Genomic DNA, 11,760 nt, shown 5'->3' with positions numbered 1-11,760 from the left:
GTGTGTGTGTGTGTGTGTGTGTATGTGGTCATTCAAGAACACCATACTGTTCTTGCAAAAGATCTGGGTTCAGATCCCAGGACCCATATGGCAACTTACAACCACCATAACTCGATTTCCAGGGAATCCAATGCCCTTTTCTGATGTCTGCTGACACCAGGCACACAGGTAGTGCATATACATACATACATGCAGGCCAAACACTCATACATATAAAATAAAAATAATTAAAAGCAGAAATAACAAATGACAAAAATATCTGGCAAAAATGTGCAGAAAGAGGCACTCTTATTTTGATCTGGGCATGTAAACACGTGCAGACACTATGGAATCGAGTGTGGAACTCCCTCAGGAAATGAAAATGGAACCTCCACGTGACCCAGTCCATCAGCTCTGGGCACCTACACAAAGGACTCTAAGTCCGTGTTTTACAGAGATACTTGCACATTCATACTTCTATTTTGTAAAAAATTTCATGTTTCTAAAAATTTGTAGGAGAACTTCACTCATGACCTCTGAATCTGTACCCTCCTGTGCCTGTTCCCACTCCCCAACTTCTCAGGGTCCCTCAAACTCTCCCAAACTCACTGTTTTTTTTTTTTTTTATTATTGTAACACATATATACATGTGTGTATATATTCAACTATTTAGCATTGCCCATGTGTACCTGTGTCCACAGGGACCATTTGGAATTGAATAATCTACTTGCTTTATTCACAGTAGATAAGAAATGTTCATCAACAAATGAATGAATAAAATATTTGGTACACAAATACAATGCAATTTTTTTCAAATAAAGGCAAAATGAAATAATGGCATTCAAAAGAAAGTGTGTGGAACTGGATACCAGGATGTCAAATGAAGTATATCCACGCTCAAACAAGGCAAATACAATATACCTATTCAATTGTGCTAAAGTTCAAATTTATCGCTTGGAATTATAGTGGAAGCTATACCTTCATTAAACCAAATTTCATAATTTGCCTCTACCAAAATAGCACACAGATTGGAAACACAGCCTGTAATATCTTTATCTTAGGAGGACATTTAAGAACCAAAAGTCTAGCATGTTCTATTAGAGAACAAGGTTATTCCTTTCCACAAATAGGATTTCTTCTTGGGCATAATGCAGATTTCACTGACTGCCTCTGGAACATTGATGGAGACAGAAACATCCACTTTAGTCAAAACAGAGGTTCTCCCTCAATGTGACATGACAGCCAGTTGTCGAGGACCCAAGAGGATAAAATAAATACAGTTCAGTGCTAACAAAGGAACTGAACTAAAATTAAATATATGAAATATCGGGATCTCTCCCTCCCTCCTTTCCTCCCTCGCCCCTCCCACTCTCTGGTGTGTGTGTGTGTGTGTGTGTGTGTGTGTGTGTGTGGTTGTGTGGTGTATTTAAGTCTTGGTCTTCTATTTTCGCCTCAGCGTTTCAAATGGAATTATAATCTTTTGTATTTAGAGTTTATTTTTTGGCAGAAAAGTACTTATTGTTTCTAAGAAAAAAAAAAAACCCCTGAATGCTTCTTTAATGTCAAAGGCTATTATAAAATAGCATTTGATGAATTGAAGGCAAACCAATGAAAAACACATGGACCAAGTTTCCACTAACATCCACATGGGTTTAATAATTAAGAAGAAAAGCTTGAGAGAGAATGTTTTGAATTTTCATGAGTTGAAAAATGTCTAATGTGCTCGAAGCTGCTTACCCTGAATCTGATAAGCGCCCGAACTTGCTCATCCCTAACCAAAACAGCCCAGGTCGGGCTCACACGCCGAGAATGGAGCCGTATGTACCGTCCTTGCAAAGAGAATGTCTACCAGACTTTGGGAACCAATGGCAAAGCTAACATTCACCAACAGCCATCAGCTGACCATAACCAGCAATGTGCTATTTTATCCACATCAAGTAACTCAAAATGTCTATATTACTATAGGTTTGTTTTCTCTGAGTTAAGCAGTGTTTGATGAGATGGTCCCACTCTCCCAAAATTACAGTGAAATTCCCATGGAATTTGATTATAGGATTCTTAATAACTTGTGAATCAGTTCAATCTTGTCTGGATGTTGTACCATGGTAGGTGAGTGACAAGCAAGTTATTCAAAATACCCTCCTCAGTTTCTCCATGTTTACAAATAGGTAGACACCAATTAACCTTTGCAGCTTGTTGGACTACTCAATTAGCAAAACTCTTCATAATGAATAGTGACAGCAACATGGAAGACAATGACAAAATGAAGTGGGTCTGCAATTATTGTTACTTAGTAGAGAGTTGGCAAAAGAATAAGTACCAAGTTGAAATTATGAAATAAGGGAATAACATGCAACATTCCAAGCCACCAGACCCCTGCTTGATCTATATTAGAATTGTTCATATATATGTTTTCACCATCTTTCTCAGTAAGCAAGTGTATATATGTACACATACATATGTGTGTATTTCCAGTGTTTTTGTATAAATGAAAACCTGTTGCACAGTCTTTAATTTTTCTTCTTTTCCTTTCTTTCTTTCTTTCTTTCTTTCTTTCTTTCTTTCTTTCTTTCTTTCTTTCTTTCTTTCTTTCCTTCTTTCTTTCCTTCTCTCTCTTTCTTTTTTGCAATGCACTAAAGAAAGTTTATTTTGGCTTATAGGCCTAGAGAGGTCAGAGTCCATCATGGTGGGCAGGTGTGGCAACAGTATCAAGAACTTAAGTTTCTTTTTCAATTGATGAATTAGAATTATGCTGAGTACTTATACTTTTGTAAACATCTCATGATACAATATATTTTGGACTTTATTCAAACAAGATATTAAGTATTAATTGAATAAAGAGATTAGTGAAATTATGTTTTGGGGCACCTAGGATATTATCTAAATTTAATTATCACAAGGAATTCTATGATAAATATTTTTGAAAATAAATCTTCAGTTTTTTTATTAAATACATTCTTTTTATTATTTGAGAACTTCCTACATGTGTATAATGTGTTTTGATCAGATCTATCCCTATCCCTTCCCCTCCTAATCTTCTCATATCTGTTCCATTATTTTTCCTTCCAAAATTCAGGGCTCACTTATAAAGTCACAACCATTGTGAGTTCATGTGTAAACAACAACCTGTTGTGTTTGGAGGGTACTGTTTTCCTCAAGCTGTCTACCCGTGGCTCTAACAATCCCCTCTTCTATGATGAACCCTGAGCCTTGGGATAGGGAATGTGGTATAGATGTCCAGTTTAAGGGCTAAGCACTTTATTGTCTCTAATTCTCTGCTCACTGATCAGTTGTGGGACTCTGTATTAATCACCATCTACTGCACAAAGAAGCTTCACTCATGAGGGTTGTGAGATGCACTAATCTATGTAAATACATAGTAGTTACTAAGTAAATACTTAGGGGGAACAGTTTAGTACTTTGGTCATTTAGCAAAATAATAGTTATAGGGGGCTGGAGAGATGGCTCAGTGGTTAAAAACACTGACTGCTCTCTGAGAGGTCCTGAATTCATTTCCCAGCAACCACATGGTGGTTCACAACCAACTGTAATGGGATCTGATGCCCTCTCCTGGTGTGTCTGAAGAGAGAGACAGTGTACTCACATATATAAAATAAGTAAATAATTTTAAAAAAAGGAAAACCAAACCAAAACCCCAAAACCAAAAAATTACAATAGAAGTAGGCTCTCCTTTAGGGGCTGTCAGCTACTCAGCTATGGCTTCTTGGCCAAGTTAATGGTACTAGGAATGAGTTCTGGTTTGTGACAGATGTTAAGTCCAATCCTACAGTGTTTGGTTTCTCCTATAACGTTTAAACTGCTTTTATACCAGTAGACATATCTTGCCTGGCCCCTTGTGACTGTAGCTCTCAGTGTTCACATCTGGTAAGAATGTTGATTTCTTTTTCTCTAGTAGTGTGCATAATTCCTTCAGCATTATGAAAACTAGTCAGTGGGGCTGGCGCTTCCAGGTCAGTTTGACTTCGCTGTGATCTGCGATTCAACTCTGCAGCATCTTCAGCAGTAAGTTCTTACTATCGAATTCTAGAGGGTAAGCAAGAGCAACAGAAAGAGCCTGTAGTGTAATGGGAAGTGATGGTGGTGCTTCTAGAGAACCCCACTAACCACCACTGGAAAAGAGGTGTACCCACATCTGGCACTAGACCATTTGTTTCATAGCCTATAGCATCTTGGAGAGGCATTGTTCTACCTGTTACAGGGTCTGTTCTCCTTGTTAGTGATATTTATTATTTATGCTTATTGTATGGCTTGTGATTTTTTCATTTTGGTTTGTTTTAAAGCTTGTATTACATCCTGAAACATTTAAATGTTTAATTTTTTTTTAAATTAGAACTATAAAGTACTTTTCCTTGAGCTTGTTAATCTCTTGCTTGAGGGCTTGCTCACTCACAGATGTGTACAATTCACCCAGATTGGTTGAGATGATAAAGCGGGTGTGGCAGAGCAGCATTTTAGCAGATTTTCACTTCTCTTGTTTAGATAAGAGTGGAGACATCAGAGTGAAGACATGTGATTCAAAATTAAACGTTGGGAATACAAATTTTTTTTCTAGGTGATAATTAAGCTGATTCATGAGTGAAAGACTTGAGGATGATATACTAAGTAAGTAGATAAATAAACGATCAAACCCAAGATGAGGAGGGATTAGAAAAAGAATAGTAAAGCATTCTTTATATAACAATTGTCTAAGGAGGCAGTTCTCTTCCTGTGAGTTGTGACCTCTTTGGCAAACCTCTATGTCCAAAAATATTTACATCACAATGCATGACAGCATCAAAATTCCAGCTGTGAAGTAGTAACAAAATTTTATGGTTGGGGAATCACCTCCACTGTATTAAAAGGTTGCAGTTGTAGGAAGGTTGCGAACCAGTGGTCTAAGCTAAGATTCTCCCATGAGTGATAGTTTGCTGCCTAACCATTGTCCCTCTTCATCCGTGCTGCTGCTTGACTGGAGGTAGCATGGGTCTCCTCTAGAAGTCAAATATGTCAAGATTATTTAGCTCATTAAGCTTTCGGAGGGCTGTAAATGTGCAATATAAAAGCACATATGTTTATATGCAAAACGAGTATGTGCACGCCTTTCCGGTAAGCATCTCTTTCCTCTTTCACATCTGCAGCTTTGCAGAACAGCCCCAAAGGAGGAGGCAGGAAAGGTGAAATGGACCGATTCCCGCGGTGTGGCAGTAACAACACAGTTATAAAAAATTCAGTTAACAGAGTAAACTCTGAAGCAGCAGCCGCATAGAAAACAAAGAGTCGTTTTCTTCTTAGAATTATATTTTCAGTACTTCTTAATTTTGAAAGATGAAGTCACCTTTCAGGTTGCGCCATTGCATATACTACTCTATTAGTTACTTGATTCACTGTTGGGACAAAATACCTGAGGAGGGAGTTTTTTACAGCAGGAGCCCTGGGCCTCAGGAAGCGGAGATAAATGTTCTCAGCTTGTTTTTCTCATTATTTTTCTTTTTTATTCAGGATAGAACTCCAGTTCATGGAATGATGCCACCTAGAGTCAAGATGGGTCTTTTCACCTCAATTAAATAATCAGTATAACCCTTCTTAGGCATGCTCAGAGGCTAATCTTCATAGGCTTGTCCAGAAACTTGATGATTGGATGGTTCTAGATCCTGTCATTATTAACTGCCACCCCGTTGATCTTTGTGTCACTAGAGCTTAGATTCTTTTCAGTGTTTGGCAGGAATGACCAGAGATATTTTCATCTACAGGAAAATGGGATTTCAAAGTCAACCCACCAAAGCCTTCCCTCAAAAATCGGTGTGTTAGAACATCCACACTGAAGAGACCTAGGGCTGGCAAGGTGGTTGGCTGTTTCATGGACCAGGGTGATTAGATCCTCAAAACTGAGAAAGGCATGGCAGATTGATGCAGTAACTCTGAGTACTTCATCTTGACTGAAAAATGATGGGGGCGTTGAAATGTAATTCCATGATCCGGGTTAGGTCAGCATGCTCAGTGGAGTAGATTAGTAATGGTTTCATACTTTTGCTTGCAAAAGCTAAAGTAATTCATTCATCACCTAAAATATATGCAAGAAAATTTCAAAGGCAACTGCTCTTGGCCAAGAGCACACTTTCATGGCCACTGGGCATTTGCTTACTTGAAGTCAGGAGTGAGTAAATATGGAGGCTTTCTGTTCTCCCTTTCACTGAGGAAACAGCATAAAACAAAGCAAAAAAACCCTGAAAAATAAATCAGCCCCTAGGTGGTATAGTTATTGTTGTAGGATTAGAAAATTCAGATGCAGAAGATTCTGTGTTTAATTTTAACAATTCCAATTCTGTTTCCTATGTTGTTGCCAGTATTTTGCACTCTATTGTTATGTGCAAAGTTAAACAAACATGCTTGGCTTTCATGAGCTCTCATACCACCTGCCTCAGACTATTGCTTCCATAATTCTCAAATGGTGACGACAATCCCACCCCACTAAATGTTTGATTAGCCAATTATGATTTTAAGAGAAAAAAACAGACACTATAATTTTGAAATAAGACAACATTCCTTAGTCCACAAAAGCACACACAAACCATAAAGGAAAAAAATACATAAAAATGCTTTAAAGTTTTCTTTCTTTTCTTTTTTGACTAAGACTTTTAAAATTACCCCTGGCTTGTCCAGAACTCACCATGCAGACAAAGCTAAGACAATGACCCCTGCCTGCCTAAGTCTCTGGATAGCTGGAGTCAGCAGGGTGTGCCATCCCGGCTCCCCTCTACTCTTTGTAAGACCATATTTGGAGAATAAAAAGATAGATCCTCACAGCATCTGCTGTCATCTGAGTTTTTTGATCTTAGCCATTCTGATTGGTGTGAGGTGGATGAGGAGGAAGAAGAACACTCCTCCATTGCTGGTGGGATTGCAAGTTGGTACAACCTCTCTGGAAATCAGTTTGGTGGTTCCTCAGAAAATTGGACATAGTAATACTGGAAGACCCAGCAATACCACTCCTGGGCATATACCCAGAAGATACTCCAACTTGTAATAAGGACACATGTTCCACTATGTTCATAGAAGCCTCATTTATAATAGCCAGAAGCTGGAAAGAACCCAGATGTTCCTCAACAGAGGAATGGATACAGAAAATGTGGTACATTTACACAATGGAGTACTACACAGCTATTAAAAATAGTGAATTTATGAAATTCTTAGACAAATGGATGGATCTGGAGGATATCATCCTGAGTGAGGTAACCCAATCACAAAAGAGCACACATGATATGCACTCACTGATAAGTGGATATTAGCCCAGAAGCTTGGAATACCCAAGAAACAATTCACAAACCACATAAAATTCAAGGAGAAGGAAGACCAAAGTGTAGATACTTGATCTTTCTTAGAAGGGGGAACAAAATACCCACGGAAGGAGTTACAGAGACAAAGTTCGGAGCAGGGACTGAAGGAATGACCATCCGGAGACTGCCCCACCTGGGGATCCATTCCATAAACAACCACCAAACCCAAACACTATTGTAGATGCCAACAAGAGCTTGCTGACAGGAGTCTGATATAGCTGTCTCCTGAGAGGCTCTGCCAATACCTGACAAATACAGACATGGATGCCCACTGCCGTCCATTGGACAGAGCACAGGGTCCCAAATGAAGGAGCTAGAGAAAATACCCAAGGAGCTGAAGGGGTTTGCAGCCCCATAGGAGGTACAACAGTATGAACTCACCAATATCCCCAGAGCTCCCTGGGACTAAACCACCAACCAAAGAAAATACATGGTGGGACTCATGGCTCTAGCTGCATATGTAGCAGAGGATGGCCTAGTTGGTCATCAATGGCAGCAGAGGCCCTTGGTCCTGTGAAGGCTTTAAGCCCAAGTATAGGGGAATGCCAGGGCCAGGAAGCCAGAGTGGGTGGGTTGGGGAGCAGGGGATTGGTGGGGGGAGGGGATAGGGGATTTTCAGAGGGGAGACTAAGAAAGGGGATAACATTTGAAATGTAAATAAAGAAAATATCTAATAAAAAATTAAAAAAGGATAGAACCTAGCCAGAAAAATCCATAATGTATGACAGAGAATTTTGCTAACATATTTCAGAAGAGAAGATGTACTTCTGGTAACACTAAAAAGCTATTTGACATGATTTGTCACGGGGAAATGTAAATTAGAAGCACAGTATGATACTGCTTTGATATAAATTAGAATATCCAAGGTCCCCCCTCCCTCCCTCCCTCCCTCCCTCCCTCCCTTCCTTCCTTCCTTCCTTCCTTCCTTCCTTCCTTCCTTCCTTCCTTCCTTCCTTCCTTCCTTCCTTTCTCTTTCTGTGTCTTTCTATTTTTTTAAAAAAATTATTTATTTACTTATTTATTTTTGTATATGAGTACACTGTAGCTTGTCTTCAGACACAACAGAAGAGGGCATTGGATCCCATTGTAGATGGTTGTGAGCCACCATGTAGTTGCTGGAAATTGAACTCAGGACCTCTGGAAAAGCAGACAGTGCTCTTGAATGCTGAGCCATCTCTCTAGCCTGTGCTTTGCTTTCTATGTGGTGTTCTTTGATCATCATTTGGGATCACTCTGCCTTCCTGTTTCTTCCTTGAAACCACCCAAATTTCAGTGTCCAAATCAAGTCATTGATGCAGTGATCCTCCCCTGACAAGACTAAACAAGCTCAACTACTTTATCCTCTTCAGTTCCTCCTCCTCTTCTTTCCTTCCTCCTCCTCTTCTTCCTTCTTCTCTTCCTCCTCTTCCTCTCCCTTCTTCTCTTTTCTTTGGTGTATGATTTGCTACAGTGAAGCTACTCTCTCACTCATTTATCTATTCACTGCCATCTCTTGAATTTGTGTTGTTTTTTTGTGCTGTGGGTCATTCTCAGTGCATGCTGTAGGAAACAGAGTCTCAGTGAGAGACAATATGTTTGGCTGTCAGGAAGGTTATATTCTTATATCTCTATTGGAGTTATTCTTCAAAAATTTTAAGTAATTTCTTGATGTTTAGTAGCTGGTTTTGTGTCTGTATCATGTAGTAAGCAAAATTCATACTAACAATTGTATATTTAAATATGCCAATCTAAAAATACACTTTTCACTTATCCCACTATTAAACAGTGAAATATTACATCTCTCTAGTCGGCTGCTTAGGACTGAAGAAGAAAAATATTTGGCAGTTATCTATGAATGCTTTAAGAAGTGGGTGTTGGGGGGTCACTGGTGACTTCATTTGCTGCATATATTCACTAAGTATGTGAGTTAAAATAACAAAGCAAGAAGAGAGAATGCTACATTCATTGATATTCTTATATTGTCATTCTTGAGTTCTTCTGAAGTATGGAAATGGCTATTCCTCTAACAGAAAATTTAATCTATTTGATGACATAGGACTTGCTAATGGCTGTATTATTAAGTTTTCCTTATTATGAAATCAGAGGAGTAAAATAATTCTTCCACCTCATGAAGCTATAGTTTAGGAGGATAAAATGTCATGACTTAATATACAGTAAACTGGACTGAACAAGATTCATCTGTAGGAAGGATATATGAGAAATCTTATTTTCATTCATGAGCAAATTATTTCTAGTATAATAGCATATGATGTAAAAATTATACATACAGTTTTTTCCTTATGGGTTAGTTCCTGTTTTTGGACAAATAAACCCAAGGGTAAAATGATTTCTTCTACATACTAGGTATGGCTTTTAGTATGTGGTAAAATAAGATTGCTGAAGAAAATTATAATGTTTGTTATAATGAGATGATACCATATCCATCTAAATTATAAAATAAATTACTATTATCATTAAAATGCTTCCATTTGCAGCATTAATCACTGATACATTATAAAGCACAGAATGCAAAGATTTAATGGATATTTTTATTATAACATTATTCTTGAAACTTTTCCTATCTCAAAACATGCTTTTATCTTCCAACTGGCTATTATGTAAGGTGAATGTATCTGACAGAGTGACAAACCATAGATTCTCACTGCTTTGCAGATGGCACACCATTTAGACAGGAGACCAATAGATTTTCCTTCTAATACCTCTACCTGAGGACATATTCTCTAGTTTCATTTCATTTTAGACAAACCCAAAGCTTCCAGTTAAATATTTTTATTTAACATGTAAAAGACTTGAATGTTGATTTAGTACCAGGTCACATTAAAGAAGCTACATTTATGAAATTATGCAATCTTATTTAAAATGTCATTTCTGAATAATTGGATTAAGTATATATGATCAGAGAGAGAGCACATGGGATAGTTAAGCAGTAAAAAGTCAGTTGTGGGCTCTCTGCTCCTCCCTGTTTCAGAGACAGGTGCATCTTCTTGTGCAATGCCAACCTTGTCCCTTGGACATGATGGTGAAGGTCAAAGTGAATGGATTTGACTGTATTGGGCGCCTGGTTACAAGGGCTGTCTGATCATCTGGCAAAGTGGAGACTGTTGCCATCAATGACCTCTTCAATGACCTAAACTACATGGTCTACATGTTCCAGTATGACTCCACCCATGGCACAGTCAAGGATGAGAATGGGAAGCTTGTCATCAACAGGAAGCCCATCACCATCTTCCAGGAGTGAGCTCCCACTGACAACAAATGGCTGGTGTTGAGTACTATGTGGTATATCCTGGTACCTTCACCACCATGGCAAAGACTTGGGCCCACTTGAATGGTGGAACCAAAAGGTTATCCTCTCTTCCCCCTTCTGCCAATGCCTCCACACTTGTGATGGGTATGAACCACGAGATGTACGACAACTCACTCGAGATTGTCAGCAATGCTTCCTGTAATACCAACTGCTCAGCCTTCCTGGCCAAGGTCATCCATGAAAACTTTGGCATCATGGAAGGACTCATGACCACAGTCCATGCCATCATTGCCACTCAAAAGACTGTGAATGGCCCCTCTGGAAAGCTGTGGCATGATGACCACGGGGCTGCTCAGAATATCATCCCTGTATCCACTGGTGCTACTAAAGCTGCAAGGTCATCCCAGAGCTGAACAGAAAGCTCACTGACATGGCCTTCCATGTTTCTATCTTCGATGTGTTTGTCATGGAATGAATATGCCACCTGCAGAAAGCTGTCAAGTATGATGCCATCAAGGAGGTGGTTAAACAGGCATCTGAGGGTCAGAATAAAGGGCATCCTGAGCTACACTGAGGACCAGGTTGTCTCTTGCAACTTTAGCAGTGACTCCCACCCTTCCACCTTTGATGCTGGTACTGGCATTGCTCTCAATGACAACTTTGTAAAGTTAATTTCCTTGTATGAGAATGAATACAGCTACAGCAACAGAGTGGTGGGCCTCATGGCCTACATGGCCCACAAGGAATTAGAACAAGAGAAAGGCCATCAGCTGCTGAGAAGTCCCTGTCACAATTCAGCCCTGAGCATCTCCCTCAGAGTTTCCATCCCAGACACCCACAATAATTGGAGGGGCCAAGGGAGTCCTACTTTCTTGAATACCATCAATGAAGTTCGCTGCCCCTCCCCCCCAAGTCACCAGTGGGAAACTCCAGATTGAGATTGAATAAGCAATATCAAGTCCATTGACTTCTGGGTAATAATACAAACTGGAACTTTTGTCTTGATTATAACTTCTAAAATATATTTACTAAGCAAAATCTTTATCAGACAAGATGATAAAGACCCACTTTCCACCTTTTCCAGTTAATATAACTAACTTTAGAAATTATCAACATACACTGGTTGGAGCAGTAATTGCTGGACAAAAGGGAGTGGGTGCTGACCAGAGATCTAAGACTCCAAGTTAGACCGATGTGATG

General features: G+C 39.2%; 1 pseudogene; it reads left to right on the top strand.

The window, feature by feature from the left end:
- The first annotated feature begins 10,329 nt into the window (after positions 1–10,329).
- Positions 10,330–11,498, top strand: LOC110332995 (annotated as a pseudogene).
- The last annotated feature ends 262 nt before the right edge of the window (positions 11,499–11,760 follow it).

This window comes from Mus pahari, chromosome 15, assembly GCF_900095145.1.
Source record: "Mus pahari chromosome 15, PAHARI_EIJ_v1.1, whole genome shotgun sequence".
Classification (NCBI taxonomy): domain Eukaryota; kingdom Metazoa; phylum Chordata; class Mammalia; order Rodentia; family Muridae; genus Mus; species Mus pahari.
Note: the sequence above shows the minus strand (reverse complement) of the source record. Positions and strands in the feature narration are given on the sequence as shown.